The sequence below is a fragment of the Ctenopharyngodon idella genome, chromosome 24 (genome assembly GCF_019924925.1).
Source record: "Ctenopharyngodon idella isolate HZGC_01 chromosome 24, HZGC01, whole genome shotgun sequence".
Classification (NCBI taxonomy): domain Eukaryota; kingdom Metazoa; phylum Chordata; class Actinopteri; order Cypriniformes; family Xenocyprididae; genus Ctenopharyngodon; species Ctenopharyngodon idella.
This window is the reverse complement of record NC_067243.1, coordinates 826,469-847,886: the sequence shown is the minus strand read 5'-3', so window position 1 is coordinate 847,886 and position 21,418 is coordinate 826,469. Positions and strand designations below refer to the sequence as shown.

Genomic DNA, 21,418 nt, shown 5'->3' with positions numbered 1-21,418 from the left:
ACTGTGTGAACACTGGACCACTGTGTGCACTCTGACAGTAATAATCTCCTGTATCTTCAGTCTGGACTCCACTGATGGTCAGAGTGAAATCACTGCCAGATCCACTGCCACTGAATCTAGATGGAGTTCCAGTATAACGTCTGTTTATATAATAAATCAGGAGTTTAGGAGCTTCTCCAGGTTTCTGCTGATACCAGGCTAAGTAGCTGCTTAATATTCCTACATCTATATGACACTCTATTGTAGCTGTTTGACCCTGTTGGACAGTTTTAACTTCAGGTTGAGTCAGAGTCACTCCTCTGGATTCTGAAGAAGAGAAAAGAAAAACAATTATTGTTTAAAACTACTACTATCATATACTTTTACAAGAACACCAAAACCAGAGTCAGTTTTTATCAGTCTTACCTTGAATAAACAGAGTGAGAGTCCAGATGAAGAAGGTGATTGTGTTCATTGTTGTTCTTTTGTCTTGTGTGATGATGAAGATTGTGTTCTGTTCTGCTCTCAGTCATGAAGTGTTAAACTCACAGCACTATAAACACTCTCAGAGCACTGAAGCATGTGTGACAATGCAAAGAAGTGGGCAGGATTTACAACAGCGCGTGCTGCTGTTGTGTCTATCAGAATATCATTATACTTTAAGGAGCTATAGATAGCAATAACACGATGGAGGCCGAGGCCGAGGGCACTTACAACTCAACTTTTACTTTCCGTGAGAGAGGTATACGCCATAACACAGCGCCATCTAAAGCATAAGACAACAATTGCAGGATAACCCAGTTTCTAACATTAAATACATAACATTTCCTCCCAACTTAAATCAAAAGTGATCATACACAACAAGGTATTTCTTTTCTTTAATTCAACTTTAACCACAGTTTAGCAAGCACGTCTTATTCAAACTACTGCATATGAATCTCTTCCTTTAACATCCATACACATTAGGATGCTTGATAACGGTCAGGTGTCCAAGTAAGACGGTTAGGATGATGCTTAATAGCCTTTCTCGTTTGTACAGTCCCCGAAGGTGATTTGTCAGTGTTGCCAGTCCCTGATTTGTCAGTTATCACATCCACAAGAACTTCTGGTTCCATCTGAGTCCCTTGTTTCAGTAGTTGATCTACATGACGTTTCCAGGTTCCAGCCGCACCCACGTTGACGATGTAGGAGACTGGTCCCGTTCTGGACATCACCACTCCAGGTATCCATTTTTCTCTTTTTCTGTAGAACAAACCAGGATCCATGAAATCTCTCAACAAGAGTGTTCTTGGTGTTGTAACTGCTGAGCATCCTGGGACTGTCTCACGATTTTGGCGAGACTAGGTTTTAGAAGATCCAGCCGGGTTCTTAGCTTGCGATTGAGAAATATCATTGCAGGTGGCTCTTTTGTAGTAGCATGTGGAGTGTTTCTGTATGTTAACAGGAATCCATCAAGTCTCTGTTGGATTGGTGCTGATCCTGTGGAAGCTTTTAGAGTGTGTTTGAGTGTTTGGACAAACGCTCAGCTTGTCCATTACTAGAGGGGTGATAGGTCGCAGAACGGATATGTTGCACCCCATTTGCCTTCAGGAAAAGTGAAAACTCCTCAGCAAATAACTGTGGGGTGTTGTCACTGACAATGATATTAGGGACATCATAATGACTGAAATGCCCTCGTAAGACCTGAATGGTTTTGCTTGTGGTTTTACTGTCCATAATGGAAACTTCAGGCTATTTGGAGTGCGCATCAACTACAATCAAGTACATATGGCCTTCAAAGGGACCAGCAAAATCCATATTTATCCTTTCCCAAGGATGAGCTGGCCAAATCCATGGGTGAAGTGGTGCAGAACAGGGGGCACTTTGGATACGCTGACAAGACTGGCATGATTTGGACTGAGACTCGATCTGTCCATCAATACCTGGCCACCAAACGTAGCTACGGGCCAGATGTTTCACCCTTACCACCCCAGGATGGCTCATATGCAGATCAGTTAACACTCGGTAGCGGAGTTTTTTTTAGGTACAACGACACGACTCCCCCACATTAAACATCCTTGAACGACTGTGAGCTCGTGGCGACGCGTCACAAAAGGTAACAAGTCTGTGGGTACTTTTTTAGATTTTGGGAACCGTCCAGTTGAAACCATGTCCAGCACAGGTGACAAAGTGGGGTCCGTTAGGGTGTCACACCTAGTTTCAGCACTTCTGACAGGCAGGGTGGCTACATGGGCAGCATAGAACACATCCACCGTGTCCATTTTCTCAGTGTGTGTCACTGGTATTCACAGCCATGACAGTCCGTCTGCATTGGCATGTAAAGCTGCTTTCTTATACTCAAGGATATAATCATGGGCAGATAATAGCAAAGCCCATCGTTGCATTCTGGCTGCTGCCATAGGTGGAATGCTCTTGTTGGGACTAAGAATAGCAGTTAGAGGTTGATGACCTGTAAGGAGGGTAAACCGTCTTCCGTACTGGTTGGTGCAGGTGCTTCCTTAATTGCTTTGATCTTTTCTGGTGATTTGTGTATTCCAGCTGCGTCGATGAAGTGACCCAGACACTCTTCACATTAAATTCACATTTTTCACGCTGCAATTTCAGACTATATTTCTCCAGTCTAGTGAGTATTTGGTCTAGTGTCTTGAGGTGTTCCTCATCATCCCGTCCTGTTACCGGTATGTCATCTAGATAGCAGTGAGTGTTTGGAATCCCCAAGAGAACTTGATCCATTGCTGAAATAATGCAGGGGCCGGGGCAATCCCAAAGGGTCAACGGTTATAGCAAAATAACCCTTTTTGAGTGGATATGATGAGTAATTTCCTCGACTCCTGTGCCACTGGCATCTGCAAGTAAGCACTTGACAATTCCAGCTTACTGAATAATTTTTAAAAAGATGTTAAAATGTTAAAAAGAATGTTTTGCTAATGTTCCCATTAAGTTATGAAAACATTATTTCTAAATATTCTCTGAACGTTAAAAACGTCCAGTTTTTTTAAATGTTTTAAAAATGTTTTTTCTTGGTTGTGTGAATGTTAAGAGAACATTTCATTTTATTATTCTTCAAACATTATGGGAACGTCACTTTTAAATGTTCTTTTGATGTTCTGAAACAAGTAGCAACCTTTAAAAATCAAACAAAACTGTTTCAGAAAAAAAAACATCATATATAAATAAAGTTATTAAAGACCAGATTACTTTAAACGAATGTTCTATTAACGTTACTGGAAGATGTTTGTTCATAACTATGAGAGAATCTTGCCAAAACGTTTCCTGTTAGAGTTTGTTTACAGTCAGAATCAGCTTTATTGCCAAGTGTTGTTGCATAGGTTCACGTGTACTACAAGCGGTAACTAAATACATGTTTTGAATAAAGAGATAGTATGTTAAAAGCACATTTTAGTTCATATTCATGGTGTCTCAAAATAACAGTTGAGTACACTTAGATGTTCTTAAGATTATCTTAAGAAGTACTAAAAAATAATTTTCAGTATATTAAGTACAAAATTAGTGTGAGAAAATAGAGCACTTTAAGTACATTATGGAAGTGTACTTTTTTTTCACCTGGGGAACAAGCAAGGGATATAAGATTAAATGTCACATGTTTACTTAGTACATCATAATAAATAAATGAAGTTTCTGAAAGTTTGAATACACCATTGTTTGTGATCCTCCATCAGCAGCTGCAGTATCTCTCAACAGACAAACAACAACAGATTTACAACAGACAAACTAATATACACTAGAGTTACAGAATGATGATTTACATTCTGACTGTCTTACAATTAAAATTCAAAGTCAAAACACAACAATAAATATGTGTTTTGGAGGGGAAGGTACAAAATACCTTTAGTACTGTGAGGTTGTTTCTGGCTTGTGTTAGCCTTCACATTACGGATTTACGGAGAAATGTTCTTTTTAACCTTGTGAGTTTTTAATACTATTGTCGTAATAAACTTGCTAGTGGACATGTGATGATTATGATGATTCTGGCTTGATTTTCATGATATTCATGATTCTGGTGTAATTCTCAGGGTGACGTTGTCACTATTATTATAGCTCAGCTATACAGCCACTGCTCGGGTCACATATAAATATACATTACGTGTATTCTGCACTCATTCAGGTTTCTGCCTGACAGTGACGACATTTTAAATTGTATTAATTTATAAAGTAATTGTCTTAGAGTCTTAGCATTAGAGTGAAATAATAACAATAATAACAATTTTTCAACAATAATAACAAATAATGTATTATCCTGGATGTGGGAGCATAGGCACTTGCCTAGAATGCTTATGCATAAATCCGGCCCTGGCCACAAGATCATCTTAACCTCAAGATCCTATGTTGAGAGATCATCACATCAACAGTTGATCTGTAAGACACTCGTGAGATTCAATAAGACTGATGTTGATTTAGATGATCTAGTGTTATTAGTGTTTGTCTGTGATCAGTGTTGTGTGTGATTGTGTTGAATGAGCAGCTGCAGTATCTCTCAGCTGTATCAGTGCATCACTGTGACGTCTGACTGACCGAGGTTTTTGTACCACTCTTTATCACTGTGTGAACACACAGCTACTAGGACAGTGTAAACTCTGACAGTAATAATCTCCTGTATCTTCAGTCTGGACTCCACTGATGGTCAGAGTGAAATCACTGCCAGATCCACTGCCACTGAATCTAGATGGAGCAAAGTGACTCTCTCTATTTAAATCTTCATCCTGAAGACTGTAGATCAGCCACAAATGTATTTTCCAACAACTTCCTCATGTTGTGAAACATGTTAAACAATAATATGCAAATTTCTGAAGTCTATTGACAAAATCCTGTATATTATTGATTTGGTCATTATTAATATTTTGTAAGGTCACTGAACACTTTCTATCATTCATTCTACACTGTTCTGGGCTCATTATTAGTTCATGTAATAAACTGCAAGAAATTGATTTTTTTTTTTTTTTTTTTTTTCACATTTTTACATTAAAAACTTAAAAAAGTGCAACAGTTTTTAATCACCATTTAAATTCACATGGGCGTCAGTGCCGATAGTCCCGTGGTTAGATCACTGACATATTGCTCTACTGTGTCTCTGGTGAATCAAGTTTGGATCCCAGCTTGAGGTTCTTTGCCAATCCTGTTCCTGTCACAGTTCCCTTGTCTCCCGGACTCCATTTCCCATGATCCTCTTGTCTCCACACCTACACTCACTTCCCTCATCATCTCCCCATCAGCACTCACCACCTGCACCTGGACTTCCTCATCAGCACTCCCTATATAATGGACTCACTCCCTTCACTCCCTGTCCGTTCTTAATGTTATACTACGTGTGTTTGGTTGTGTCTTCTCCTTTGTTATTTATAAATACCTGTTAATTGTGGATCTCTGTGAACGCCTCATCTCTACAACCCAGCAACCGTAACAGAAGAACGGACCCTTAAAACGTCTGGATATCCACGAAGCATGGGTTTGTTTCTCCTCTCCGAGGCTCCAGCTTCTCCCATGCCTCCCACACCTATGTCGGCTGCAGACCGCCTTATTGGACTCCTGCAGTACGGATGTTCTCTGGAGAGGTATGTGGAGGAGTTTATCGAGTTAGCCTGTTTAACAAATTGGTCAGACGCTTGGTTAAACACCCTTTTTCTGGACGGACTGGACGAGAGCACAATCCGTTTTGATGAACCTGACGATTATGTTTCCTTAAACGATACTATTAATCTGATTTTGTATTTAAATGGTTCTGAGTTCGTTGTTGAAGAGGTTCCAGATATTCTGTGCTTATTTCGTCCAGTTCCTCCAGAGACACGGGTGGCCTGGCCAGTTCGTCAGTCTCCATCTTCCTCCACATACCCCTCCAGTGAACTTTACACCTGTGTCCTGCCGGACTCACAACCCTCAGAGTCCGGGCGTACTAAAAGGAGGAAGAGGAAGAAGGCCAAGCACTCTCCAGCCTCCGCGGTTCCCTCTCCAGCCTCCGCGGTTCCCTCTCCAGCCTCCGCGGTTCCCTCTCCAGCCTCCGCGGTTCCCTCTCCAGCCTCCGCGGTTCCCTCTCCAGCCTCCGCGGTTCCCTCTCCAGCCTCCGCGGAGCCCTCTCCAGTCTCCGCAGAGCCCACAGAGTACCAGTGGGGCTTCTTATTGTGTATGAGGGGATGGACTGGACCCCTCTTCAAGCAGCCGAGCCCTCTGCTCCAGCCGCCGCCGCCGAGCCAGCCGCTCCAGCCTCCGCCGAGCCAGTGTCTCCAGTCTCCGCCGAGCCGGCTCCAACTGCTGCCGCCGCCCACGAGCCCACTCCTGCCCACACATCAACTCCATTCATTGGACTCCTTAAGTTTCTCCTCAGCCCCCTTAATGATTTTTTTTTTGAGGGGGGCTAATACCCGTGGGTGGGGAGAATGTGGGCGGGGTTTCCAAGGCTCCTGACCCGCCGTGGCCGCCCTCGGCCTCTGACCCGCCGTGGCCGCCCTCGGCCTCTGACCCGCCGTGGCCGCCCTCGGCCTCTGACCCGCCGTGGCCGCCCTCGGCCTCTGACCCGCCGTGGCCGCCCTCGGCCTCTGACCCGCCGTGGCTCATGGATCCGCCCTGGAGACCTCCGTTCCAGTCCGCTCCTCTCCCTGCACCTGCATGAGGTCTCCAGGGCGGAGGTACTGTCACAGTTCCCTTGTCTCCCGGACATTTCCCATGATCCTCTTGTCTCCACACCTGCACTCACTTCCCTCATCATCTCCCCATCAGCACTCACCACCTGCACCTGGACTTCCTCATCAGCACTCCCTATATAATGGACTCACTCCCTTCACTCCCTGTCCGTTCTTAACTCCCTCGTGTCGGCGGTCACGCCGGCGATACCACCTCGGTTTTTTTCTTACCAGTGTGAAAGAGACTCAAAATACTCCGTCAATGTTGCACATATAATTAAGAGTTAGTCCACACATTTTAATGGTGTATATCTTTTATTTGTGTACACTCAGAGTAAAAACAAAAAAATTTTGCTTTTTGCAAAATAAAGAAAACTAACATGATGCGTGATCTGTCATCTCCTTCTGAACGAGGTTTAATCTGATAGTTCTCAGAAAATGAACTGTAACTTAGTGAATACTAATGACACAAAAATGAGACTTATGTCTAAAAAAAAAAAAAAGTTGAAATGTCAGGTTTTAAATCGTGTAAGTCAAATCGAAAACAAATATTCTGTGTTTATGTAATCTGTATGAAAAGAGACACATGTCAGACGCCCGTGATTCAGCTCATTATCCGCTAATGCGGCCACGCCCACGGAGCGAGCGCTATTCAGACGCAAATTCTGAGGCAATACATGTATACATCATCTCAATCGTGCATTTATTGTCTTGAAAAGTGTTTATCTGGATGTTAAAGCCATGGTTAGTGATCTCTGGAAGACATGCCATTAGTTCCTGAATGTCCTGTTCTTCTTTAGAGTAATTTGTGGACTAAAGGTGTACAGAGCGCCCTCCGGCTGCAAGTATGAATTGAAAACAGTATCCAGCGTTCACAGTGATGACAATAAATATTGAATAAATATTACTCCTCTGTATAGAAAATTGACATAAACATGAGAATCCATCAATATTTCTCCAAATGTGCATGTTTTTAAGCTAAAAGACTATATGAAATGCCATAGAGGTAACATGAATGTTCAGACGCTTTGCATCACAGAAATACATTATATTTTAAAGTATATAATAGAATACCATTATTTTAAATTGTAATAATATTTCACAGTATTGCTGTTTTTTTGTATGTTTGATATACACCATGATGAGCTTGAGACATGATCACAGAGGGTTTTTTCACAGCCTACCTGACTGAAAGGCCTCATTAATATGCAGGTAATTAGAGGTTCTTTATGCGATTCTTTTGTCTTCTCAGGTGTAAATCACCCATTATTCATGATGATTCACGCCTCCACGCATACTGTGTTTCTTGACAAAAAGTGTCTTACAAAAACTAAATCAATATATTGTTATAAATGAACGAGTATGCAGGATAATTTTTACATCATTTTGAAGCAAAAACTCTAGTCTACAACCTCCAATACCCAGAAGTCTTGTGAACACAGATTTAATATATATTTTTTGGCTTTATTTCAGTGACTTAAGTTTTTTGTTTTTTCAATAACCACGCATAAACGTTATTCCTTCAAAAACACAAACATGTACATACATGTTCCTCACATATTATGGTAGCCTAGTTTGTGCTGAATACAGTGTAATGACACTTTTTCCATTAATATGTTTATGAACAACTGAAAAAAGCACAAATGTCAGGGAATGTCAAAACTTCTCCAGGGCCCCGAAAATCCTCAGACCCCTGGGGGTTAAACATTTGATATGTCATCTATGTTGTATTCTGAATAAAATATTGAAATTTGAAACTTCCACATCATTGCGTTCCTTTTTTATTCACAATTTGTACAGTGTCCCAACTTTTTTGGAATCGGGTTTGTATTAACTATAGTGAAATAATAAACTGTTTTTTCATTCCTCCCAGAGAACTACTAAGAACTACTATATACAGGTTCATAATTAACATGAATGATGCATAATGTATAATTAATTCTAAAGCGAAGGTCATGGTAACACACTAGTAATGACTGAAGTATTACCAAATCCTTCAGAAGGAATCACTAATTATTTGGATCAGTATTCTGAAGTGAGAAACATGATAACTCTCTAGTAACTACTGGAGTCATTGTAAACTTTTGAGGTTAATAGTTCATAGTTAATTTTACTAGTTACTAGAGTGTTAATAATGCATTACTCATTTGTTCCTGTGTAGTTATTCATTAATGAAGGATCAGTATTATAAAGTGTTTCCAATCAGGCAAATAAGATCACTGGACATAAACACTCACTCTAGGACTTGTTTGATCGTTTTATGAAAAAAAAAAAAAAAAAAATGTCAATTGTGATTTTTAAAGACCGTACTCACCCCCTTCACTCTGGTTTTGAAATGCTCGCATCTGAGTGAAAACTCAAAATTCCTTTGGCCAGAAGTAATGCGTATAAAACATTATTTGTCCCAATGGCAGTGATTATTATAAATCACACTATTTTCTGAAATAATGCAAGAGAACGGTTGGCATTACAGCACTTTTTAATTGATTGTTTAGATGAATTTTTATTGTTGTGGGATGTTTGGAAATATGTTAGGAATGATGTGGATAGTGTAATTCTGTTTATTTCTGTGTTTGTGTGTCAGTGTGTGTCGTGTTGTTAAGCACTTCTGTGGATGTATTTATGTATATGTATGACACCAGTGTCAAAGACAAATTTCTGCTCCGTGACAAACAGAATGAACAATAAAGTTAACTTAAGCTCAGATCATTTGGCCTTGTACGAATTTAAATGGTCTTTTTCAGACTTTGGCAAATCTGAGCAAAGTTTGAGACGATGTTGAGACATATTTGAGGAGAGCAACCCAGTCTCTGACAGTAAATCATTCAGTGGTGTGAGATTTGAAGATGTGGCTTACATTCACTGTTGAAGAGTTGAGCTTGAGAACATGTTTGGATTGAATTCAGAACATTGAATATAATTTACAGAGAAACTCAAGTGAACATCATGTGGAACAGAGAGATGATGAAAAACACTGAGAGTGAAGATGGAGAAGAGACAAACACAACAGAAGAGATCCACAATCTCTACATACAACAAATGACAACATCACTACAATCATTCTATAAAAATGTAATTAAATTATGACAATCATATTATTAAACTGGTTTTGGCAATCAGTCCTTACTATGAAACACTAATAAAACAATAACAGTCCTTACTGTAATAAAAGCCATGATCACATCAACAAAATATTCATGTTATGTGCAAAAATACTGATGAGCTTCAAGCAAATTTATGTTCATTTAGATGATCTAGTGTTATTAGTGTTTGTCTGTGATCAGTGTTGTGTGTGATTGTGTTTATGAGCAGCTGCAGTATCTCTCAGCTGTATCAGTGCATCACTGTGACGTCTGACTGACCGAGGTTTTTGTACCACTCTTTATCACTGTGTGAACACATATTGACTGTTTGGATAGTGGAAACTCTGACAGTAATAATCTCCTGTATCTTCAGTCTGGACTCCACTGATAATCAGAGTGAAATCACTGTCAGATCCACTGCCACTGAATCTAGATGGAGTTCCAGTATAACGGCTTGTTGCATCATATATGAGGAGTTTAGGAGCTTCTCCAGGTTTCTGTAAGTACCAGGCTAAACGACTACTACTATACACTGCACTGCTGGTTTTACAGTTTATTCTGACTTCTTGTCCTGGTTGAACTGCTGTTATTGATGGACTCTGAGTTACAGTGTACTGTCCTCTACACTCTGAGAGAAAGAACAAGAAAAAAAAAATATATATTATTTAAAATTATAAACATTTAATATTTCAAGAGAATAATTGTAGAGCTGCGTTACACAAACCTTGAGCAAACAGTGTGAGAGTCCAGATGAAGAAGGTGATTTTGTTCATTGTTGTTCTTTTGTCTTGTGTGATGATGAAGATTGTGTTCTGTTCTGCTCTCAGTCATGAAGTGTTAAACTCACAGCACTATAAACACTCTCAGAGCACTGAAGCATGTGTGACAATGCAAAGTGACTCTCAATATTTAAATCATTATCCTGAAGACTACAGCTCACTCTCAAAGACATTTCAAAGACAATTCCCAAAATAAACATATCCAAAGAATTGACAAGCTTGAAATACAATGTTTATAAAGTCTGATTTAACTTCTTGTTTCTCATTGATAGTCTGGTTAAAGGATTATAACAAAAAGACAAAAGTTATATCTGTTATATTTTAATAAAATTCAACCCCTGGGATATTAGGTGCCCAAAGTTGATGAAACACTCATAAATAAATGACAAAGAATAAGCATATTGTATCTTCTCTTCCCAAAGTCTTCAGAAGCGAATGACACCTGAAGCCAGACACATTCAATTTACAAATGGCCGAGCTGCTCTTATGTTAAAAACAAGGTGGATAAAGACTATAATGTTTGTCTCATTGGTTTAGTGTCCAAACCTGCTCCTGAAGGGCCTGTAGAGTTCAGCTCCACGTCTACACTATCACTGACTTGTGCTGGAGGGGCGACAGATAAGAAAGTGGGACTCTAATAGCGACAAAGTCCACTTTCTGCTCTGACAATTCACCCATTCCTGAATTATGAGGGAAGTATATTAATATCACCTCCATACTTAATGCATTGGAGGAAGGTGACAGATAAGAGAGTGGGACGATAATGTCAACTCACCCTGCTGAAAAATCCAGCATAAACCAGCATGAATGCCATGTTGGTCCAGACTGGTTTAGTGCTGGTCTAACTGGTCAAGAAAAACTGTGCTGGTGTAGCTGGTCCACAGCACTCCCACTTCCCATGCTGCCCCTATCCACCTTATTCCTGACTAGCCTACTGCGTTTCAAATTATGGGCTGCACTTCTAGTTTGGGGAACTTCCGTTTAAAAAGACTGAAATTAAGGTTGCCCTACAAATAAAGCTTATCCATCAGTTTGACTGAATGAGCTGTCAATTTTTCTTTCATGTTTTATATTCAGACATCATGAGAATAACGTAACGCTTGGTATTTTAACGTAACATGTTATAACGAATATCTATGGCAAGAGCTCTTTTCAGTCGCTGCTTTCTATCCTCGTGATTATTTTCTTTTGTCCCTTTCATGCCGCTGTAATAGTATGAAAAAGGACAACATATACTGCACATTTGTGGTCTGTTCTTCCGATATAATGTACGATATATCCCATTAATAATTCACTGGAATGAACGAAGAATCTCTCGTTTTTCTCCTCAAAGCCTCACGTCTCTTTCTAGGTTTGTTTTCACAGGTAAATACAATTTATTATCTGTAAAAATGATGGAAATCACTTTGAAATAGTATCACGCAATGCTGAAGTTCATGGACATTTTTATAAAGGCAACGTATATTACATAATACAGATATATATCACTAAAGTTATATTTAACCCGTCCGTTATTTCTGTGGAAAGAATCTTGCTTTTTCATGGCCTGTTGAAAGTACCTTGTTGATGCTTTTACACTTTTAAATGTCCTTTTAATGTTCGTTGGTTGAAGGGTGAGTAGAAAAATGTCATCTCGTACCCAGTTAAAAAAAAAAAAAAACGTATTATTTCTTTCATAGAGCGAGTCTTTCACTGACTGTTTACAGCTTAACAGAAGTTCCACCCATAGTTCGCACAAAGCTTCATGGGCGTAGGAATAAGGTGGATACCAAAATCTATTTAAAATACATTTATTTCAAAGTATCCTTCAAATCCGTTAACATATTTATTGACATATCATTTAGAACTTACTGATATAAAATTATGATTAAACTTTATTTGGAGTATTTATTTATTGCACAATGCACATTTCTTAAAGGGGTGGTTGATTATGATTTGACTTTTTTAACTTTAGTTAGTGTGTAATGTTGCTGTTTGAGCATAAACAACATCTGCAAAGTTACGATGCTCAAAGTTCAAAGCAAAGGGAGATATTTTCTTTTAAAGAATTCTGTTTAAGGACTACAACAAACAGCTGGTAGGGACTACAACGAGCTTCTTCCTGGATTGGTGACATCACTAACCCTACAATTTACATAAACCCCGCCCCTGAGAACACACAACAAAGGGGGCGAGGCCATGTTATTGCAATACAGTACATAACACAAATGAAATAACATGTCATAAAAGCAAGGTGATAACATGACAAGTGTAACACTTTAGAAGTTGCTCTGAATTCATTGAAGAACAAGACCAGGGATAAATGCTTTCTAGCCAAAAATGTGAAGAGACCGAAGAGAGCAGAGGTTAACTTTTGCCCTGCTAATCCAACTGGAGAAACAGATGAAAGCCTTGAAAAATGATGTGAGCTACTGACTGATTTCGGATCAGTAGTAAAAGAAAAGTTGTCTAAAACGTTCGCCTACACAAGGAGAAATGTGGTACAGAGCAGTCCAGTTTTTTGAGGACTGCACTGTTTCAGATTGAAGAGGTAAGGTCATATTTACTCTTCTCTCATTTACTCTTCATTTGTGCTACAGTTGATGCTCTCCTCATCATGTGTTATAGGGATACTCCACACAAAAAGGAAAATTCTCACATTTACTCACTCATGTCATCCCATATGTAAATGTCTTTCTTTCTTCAGAGGAACACAAACATTTTTAAAGAAATAATTCCTCTCTGTGAGTCCATATAATGCAAGTGGATGGGACCTCTAGAGTTGATAAAGGTCATTTCTGTTGAAAAGGTAGAAACTACTGCTACAACCACACAAAACCAACACAATGGTAATTCCCAGTTAATGAATCAATGTCTTTTGAAGCTAAATCAACTGGGGATCTATAGATTTCCATCATGTTTTTGTGTGGTTGTAGAAGTGTTTCTACCTTTTCAGATAGATGTGGAGGGGGCGGGTTTTAATTGTGCTCTTGTTTGGTGGAATATAAAAGCGTCAGTATTGACATTATGCAGAAGTGCGTTTGCCTAGAGTCAGTGTCGGAGTTACAGGATTTCCGGCGCACCGTGTGAATGTCCGAGAGGTAGGAGTATTCAGCCGTGATGTGGGCTGTTTGTTTGTGCCATGCAGGGTTACATTATTTCATTGTAGTGTGGATTGAGGAGCATTTGTGGGATGCTTTTAGTGATGGCTGTTTCCATGGAAATGCATTCTATCTACCATGGAGTTCCCTGTGTTATGGGAATCGCCATTTGACAGACATTTCTACTATGGGTTTGGTTGCTTATTAGTGACCTAGCTAGTGATCCTTACTCTTGGAGTGTGTTGTATTTACACAGTTAATGTCTGAGCCAATGCAAGAGATGTTGCAGCGGTCTTTGGTTTCCCTTTAAACTGCTGCTTGAATGTCTGCCGTTCATGTTTGCTTCACCATAGATGACTGCTTGGACATCGAACTGTGTTCTCGTGGCCGTTATATTGTTTCTGGGATCAATCTTTGGAGCTGTGTGAGATCAGCCTGTGTGATTGTGCTGCTGGACCGGACCATCAGATCAGCACTATCAGCCGGGTCATTAGTCTGGCCTGCTGCCTGGTGCTTTACTCCTAATTTTGAAGTGTCGTATGTATCAACTCAAATCAAAGTCTTGAGGGGGTGTACAACGGGCAGTTATCCACCAGTGAGTTTTTTTTTTCTCTCTCATTCTTTTGGGATTGATTTGTTTTTGCTTGTTCTAACTGTATTGTGATTTAAATGCTTTGTTAATTTGTGTTCTTTTTTGTATTTAATTATTTTGAATTTGCTTGTGGTTCATTTAGTTTGTAAACCAGGTTGCTCCTGCTGTCGGACGCAGCGCCCCATTGACTGCATAGAACAGGTTCGGTTGTTGTTGTGTTTTTGTTTGCTTTTTGGAGGCACATGTCGAGCTGATTAAAGGCTTTTACAGATATATGTACAAATATTGTGTAAAGTGTGTGTTTGTTTGTGTTTTACTTTGTGTTTAATTCCCCCTTCAGAATTGGAGGGCCAGTGCTGTAGGAGGATCCAATGCCCTGTTTGCCTTGACACGTTCAAGACCTGATTAATCTTTGTGGGTCTAAATGCAGTGAATTTTGGCCTTCACTCTGTAACTGAAGGTATTTTCACATGTAACGTGTCAGTCATGGTCTCATCTGGAAAGAGATTGACGGATCTTGATGGTGCTTGGGAGTTTCAATGTTTACACATTTAGGGGAAATAAACCTATGAATGGCATACTAAGAGTAGTCAATGAACAATAAACTGGGTTAAGAGAATGTATTTAAATCTTATATATTACATTTACCTTTAAAGTCTTTAGAAACTTTGCTAAACATTGTCATTGTATTGTTTGTGATCCTCCATCAGCAGCTGCAGTATCTCTCAGCTGTATCAGTGCATCACTGTGACGTCTGACTGACCGAGGTTTTTGTACCACTCTTTATCACTGTGTGAACACACCACCACTGTGCCAACTCTGACAGTAATAATCTCCTGTATCTTCAGTCTGGACTCCACTGATGGTCAGAGTAAAATCACTGCCAGATCCACTGCCACTGAATCTAGATGGTGTTCCTGACTGAAGGCTTCTTATGTCATAAATGAGGAGTTTAGGAGCTTCTCCAGGTTTCTGCTGATACCAAGACACACAGTTACTACAGCCAGAAATCGGCTGACTGGTTTTACAGCTGATTGTAACAGTTTCTCCTTGTTTGATGGATTTTATTGTTGGATTCTGAGTCACTGTCACTTGTCCCCAGCTCTCTGAAATTAACATATTTTAGTCAATAATGGTTATTGGACTGTAAATGAGATGTGGTTGTTTATTTTTCAAGATATTTATAGAAGATATTTACCCTGAATGCAGAGAGTGAGAGTCCAGATGAAGAAGGTGATTTTGTTCATTGTTGTTCTTTTGTCTTGTGTGATGATGAAGATTGTGTTCTGTTCTGCTCTCAGTCATGAAGTGTTAAACTCACAGCACTATAAACACTCTCAGAGCACTGAAGCATGTGTGACAATGCAAAGAAGTGGGCAGGATTTACAACAGTGTGTGCTGATAACAAACTAATAAACTCTCTACATATAAGATTTGGTATTTCAGTGGTCTACTTTAGACATTCTACTGACTGTAAGTAACTTTACAACTACATGTCAACTTATTCTACTTAACTGAACCCAAACCTAACAGTCTACTACAGTCTACTAACACACTAATGAGAGTTAGTTGACATGTAGTTGACAAGTCACTTATAGTTAGTAGAATATCAAAAGTGACCCTCGAAATAAAGTGCAACCTAAGATTTTACAGATTATGTCGTTTGTAATAATTGTAAATATTGATTATTGTAAATATTTTTTAATTTTAATTATAAAATGTTTTTTTTATGTTTTGCAGACTGATAAGACACTAGTCTTTGACTTTATATGAACTTCTGTCAGTGTGGATGAAGCATTTTCAGCTTTCAGTGCCGCTGTACATACTTTAGCAAAAGAGTAGACAAGCTTTGGGACATACTATCACGTCATACAATTGCGTCTTTGCTCTCTGTCGCATCCTGTCACCGTAAACTGGCCTGTCAATCATCTTACATCCTCCACATTTCATTTAGCTAATTTCCTACCGTATCAGAGAGAAATGCAGTAGCACGCTGATCTGCAGTCGCGGGTCTTTCATGTGGAGAACTCTCCTCATATTAATGCATAATGATGCATTTAAAAGTTAATGGCCAATCAGATCTTTATAAAAGTCCACATTGGTATTAGGTGAAATATAACACGGATAACATTAAATAAATATTTTCTATCAGGTTGAACTGATTATTAGTCACTCAAACCTCTCAGCGTCGGTCGCGCAGATCCACCATGTTTTGTAGTTTTTTAACACTTTTTACTCGTGTTTGTAGTTCTGAACTGAATCCTCATCCAAAGCGCAATGGGTTGTGGGCAATATTAGCCTTTATAGTGTGCACGGATCCACACTTCCAAAATCTACCGGAAATAGTAGACCATCCGGGGACTTTTGGCATACCCTTTCCAACATACTATGCTTTGGGACACACTTATTTTAATCTCACATATTATTTAGGATGGATAATATGGACATTGGGACGCAGGGAAAGTGAGCAGCATTCAGCTGGTCATGTGATCTCAAAATGGTGGCCAACTTAAGGAAGAAAAATAAAAGATTTTTTTTAGGCCCCTAAAATGACTATAGTATCATGAAAGTCGATCATTTTAAACATATTTGTCAAACACAATAATTATTTCTTTGTGAGTACAGTAATGTACTACATCTTTAAAAACACGTTAACAATGAGAAAAAGTTTTACTGTATTTAGAGTAAACAAAACAAAAAAAAGATACATAATGGTGTTTTGATGAAGGCTGACATGTTCATCAGGACTCATAATCAGGTCATGTGACACTAGATTAAACAATGTGCTTATGAAATGTTCAGAATTATTGATTAATTTATTTGAAGCTGCAGGTTTTTCTGTGAATCATGATGATTGAGCTTCATATGAAGAACAGAAGATCATTATGAGAAACTCCACAACATCATCCATGATAAAAGAGGTCAAAGGTCACCTCAGAGGTCACAGATCATCAGATATATTTCCATAAACAGTGTTATATCAGAAAGCATTTTGTCCAAACTGAATGTTTGAGTGTTGAGAAGATCTGAGTTTCTTCTAATATCAGTGTGTTGAAGTGTTGTTTCTCTCTCTCTGCTGGAGTTTGTGTTCACTCGAGTGGAATAGAGGTTTTTGTACGACCGTTTCATTAGATTGTATCACTGTGGTTGACTTTTGGTGGAGGAACTAAACTGGTGCTCGGTAAGTCCTTTTAATTAACAATTAAAAAAAAAAAAAATACAATTTAGATTCAGAAAGTGTTTTACAGTTGAAACAAAAACATTTTTTTTTAATAATAATAATATTGTGCTGAAACTTTACTTGAAGCATTTATGTATAATGTGTTATGAAGGTATCCATAAATAATGCCTTTTCATAAATAATTGTAACCAAAATTAAAAGCCATTATATTGACAAATTCAATGTTACATCTGAAATTGGTTGTTTGCAATTTGTTTTACCCCATTATACTTTCTAAAGGTGTAACAGTGAATAGATGATATTATAATGTGTTATAACTTAATGCTTAATTAATTATTCATGAGATCATACATGCAGTATAATGTGTATAATGATGCTTAATTAATGCATTAAAATATAATATAAAATACTTTTATAATTCATTGTGTATAAAGGCTTTAAGTAAAGTGTTACTGATATTGTTTTGTAATTATTAAATCTAAAACAATTATATTGTCATGTTTATTCATTCAGAAGAATGACATTATTCCTTTCAAAAAAATCTAAACATTTTTCCATAATGTGTCTCACTGTGAGTTTATTCAGTTTATTACTAGTTTAATTTTCCTTAATTTATTTCTACACTGTGTTCAAATAGTTCATCTTTTATTGTAGATATCATGTGGGAAAAAAAGAGATTTGGCATCAGATTGTAAATGTTGATATTTTCTGTAGTTCAGTCAATGATACTGAATCTCTTTTGCTCATGTTAGTGTTTTTTAATACAAACAAAATATATGTATGATTCAGTTGTTTTAATTCTGTTTGAAATTGAGTTACATTTTGAGCTGAATATCTCAAGTAAAATTTAAGAACTTAATGTTCAGAGTTTAAAACTGCTGGAATTAAAGCAGTCAGTGTGTTACAACGTTTAATTTAACTTCTGAGGTTTGATTTAAATGTATATAGTGATTGTGTAGTTTGTATATTGTATATTATATCAGCTCTAGTGATGTTGAATGACATGAAGGATCAGATTGTCGTGATTTTTGCTGCTGTTGAAATACTGTGAGTGAAACAGTGTGTTTTCTTTGTGTTTGTGAATGTGTTGTGTTTGTCTCCTGCAGCTGGTCCCACAGTGAAGCCCTCAGTGTCTCTGCTGCCGCCCTCTTCTCTGCAGATCTCTGGAGACTCAGCCGCACTGCTCTGCCTGCTCAGCTCTTACTCTCCACAGGGGGCGCTGGTGAGCTGGACACTGGACGGGTCAGAGGTCACCGAGGGGGTCGTGACCAGCGCAGAGAGCCAGCGGGACGGCCGCTACAGCCGCAGTAGCGTCCTGACCCTCAGCAAAGCACGCTGGGAAAAGGGAGAGGTGTACGTCTGCAGAGTAACACATGATGGAGCTCCTCATGAGGTCTCGTTCCACAAGAGCTCTGAGTGCTGATGTTTCTCTCCTGAAGATGAGCCGTATCTGAGTGTCCTGTGTCAGGCAGGATTCACATGAGTCTAGTGCTGCAGCTGTAGTGATTTACAACTCAATACTGAAAGAGAGCTGGCGTGTCAAAGCACTGTGTGATCTTTCAATCTGCTGTAACATTCAATAAAGCTTCTCAACAAGTTCACTTTGTGTCTGACAACATCATTCAACTAACAGATGAAGATGCAGGTGCTTTTCACAAACTTGATGTAAATGTCAAATAAAGCTCTTGGGGTTTGAACATGGTCTCTGGAGACAGAGCTGCTCTATTCTGAGAGGATCAGAATCACTCCACCCTGACAATGCAAATGGGCTTTTCAGTCTCGCTGTTTGATTGGTCACATGATCTGGACTGAAACACACCAGTTTCACTTCTGCTGAAAATGTGGTGATGAAAATATATATGAAAAATGTCATGAAAATCACAACTAAAACTAGTCATGTTTGTTGGTTGATGAAGAAGAGCTCTTGATCATGTCATGTTCAGTTCATAGAGCTATAAACACATTCAGAGCAGTGAAGCATGTGCCGCTCATGTAAAACACCCTCTGAATGCAAAAGACAGAAGAGAGATCAGGACGATATACATTCAGAGTCCAATAGTTTTACTGACAGGGTTAAAAGAAAGGCTTTACATCAGCAAAGCACAGCAACAGTAAATATACAGAGTCAGACATACACATTTACACATCATTCTCTACAGGACACAACTGAATGATTCCTGCTGTATCAGTAGTCAATGATCTTGCTGCTCAACATTCAAACACTTGTCTATTGTTTGCTGTAGCAGTGCAGTGTACTTTCAGAAACCCTCCACCTCACATTCTGATTGGGGGTCCCTGATAATATATCCATCATGAAATGTGGATAAACAGAAAAGGCTGCACCCACTTCAGCCCCTCATTTCATTGAACAGACGTGTCATATATAGATCCGCTGTGAAGTCCAAAAACCTTTTATGTTGCCTGAGGGCGACACCATGCCATAGACGAATAAAGAAACAATTCTATAATTGAGTTAACTTCAGCAAAACTTGTATGTAATGTTCTATTTTCAGTGGTTTAATCGGGAACAATTACTGGGACACCATAGGAAGATTTATTGTTTCCCCTTTAAGCATTTGTGCTCATGCTGTATGTCGACGGGGAAGCAGAGGTCGTTTTGCTGTTTCACATTTATCCTGTATTTGCTTTACTGTATCTTTATATCATAATCGCTGTATTTATGATGTTAGAACATTGTTAAGGGTTTCTGTCATAATGTGCATCAGTGATTAGTGAATTTTCCTTTAAAGTGCTGCTTTTAACCATTGAATTTTAGCATCTCATTTGCACATGTGTCTTTCTATGCAGGGATGAGAGAGTAGGCCTTCTGATGTGTGTATACTAATCTTACCTCACAGTTTATGATTATTAATTATTGATGATTATTAATTATTAATAAATCGGTACGAGCATAGTTCCTGCATGTGTGCTGGGTCAGGACTATCCTCGTTCATGTCCGTGGCATGTACAGCAGAGACAGCCTGTCCAACAGCATTAAGTTCTTGTTATCAAAGACGACGTGAACCGACAGGCTTTAGATGGGAGTCTCAATCGTTCTGTTGGCACAGATGCAATCACTCGACCTGGATAACATCAGAGTATTATAATTTAGCAGAGGTTTCTTTTCAGATTTCTTTAAGTTATTTTCTTTAAGTTATAAAGCTATAAATTATAAATTATAAGTTGTAAATGTTTTCAAAAAGAATATTAAAAAACATGCAGTAGAAGAGTAATAATCCAAACAAATGTTTTGCTAATAAAAAGGCTTAAATACAAACACTTTTCTCTCTTTGCTGTGGAAGTTCAGTATAAGTGGAAACGTCAGGCATCTTAGGGGGGCACTGCAGTATTGATCTGGTGAAGGAGGAGGCCATCGGGTAAAAAAGGTTGAGAAACACTACACTAGTGTCATCACATCGACACAACGTCAAAGTGACTGACAGATAGAGAACTCAGTTATGTAACAGACACGCCATCTAGTGATGAAGCATGGAAGTGCAGTTAAAGTGACTGAATTTCCTGTGGTTAGATTACATTGTAGTGACAATGTTTGCAGGACCAAGCACCACTAACATTTATATAATATAAAGATGATGTTACATGCTTAGTACATCAAAATAAATAAATAATGTTTCTGAAAGGTTTGATAAAACATTGTGTTGTTTGTGATCCTCCATCAGCAGCTGCAGTATCTCTCAGCTGTATCAGTGCATCACTGTGACGTCTGACTGACCGAGGTTTTTGTACCACTCTTTATCACTGTGTGAACACCCAGTTACTGTTTGGATAGTGTAAACTCTGACAGTAATAATCTCCTGTATCTTCAGTCTGGACTCCACTGATGGTCAGAGTGAAATCACTGCCAGATCCACTGCCACTGAATCTAGATGGAGTTCCAGTATAACGGCTTGTTGCTAAATATATGAGGAGTTTAGGAGCTTCTCCAGGTTTCTGTAAGTACCAGGCTAAATGATTACCATTATACACTGCACTGCTGGTTTTACAGTTTATTCTGACTTCTTGTCCTGGTTGAGCTGTTATTGATGGACTCTGAGTTACAGTGTACTGTCCTCTACACTCTGAAAGAAAAAA

At 38.8% G+C, this 21,418-nt stretch overlaps 2 long non-coding RNA genes across 7 annotated transcripts in view; one reads left to right on the top strand and one right to left on the bottom strand.

Moving 5' to 3' along the window:
• The window catches only part of LOC127506612 (uncharacterized), a 57,930-nt gene that overhangs the window by 5,180 nt on the left and 31,332 nt on the right, over positions 1 to 21,418 (bottom strand). The gene's annotated exons all lie outside the window — the stretch shown is intronic.
• Positions 15,457 to 21,418, top strand: part of LOC127506561 (uncharacterized) — a 133,278-nt gene continuing 127,316 nt past the window's right edge. For 3 of the 6 annotated variants that reach the window (XR_007928015.1, XR_007928020.1, XR_007928017.1), the window contains exons 1-2: positions 17,060 to 17,326; positions 18,433 to 20,443. This is a non-coding gene — a long non-coding RNA (uncharacterized LOC127506561). Of the gene's footprint in view, positions 17,327 to 18,432; positions 20,968 to 21,418 lie in introns of those variants that run through there. The other 3 variants (XR_007928018.1, XR_007928019.1, XR_007928016.1) reach the window with 3 other exon arrangements.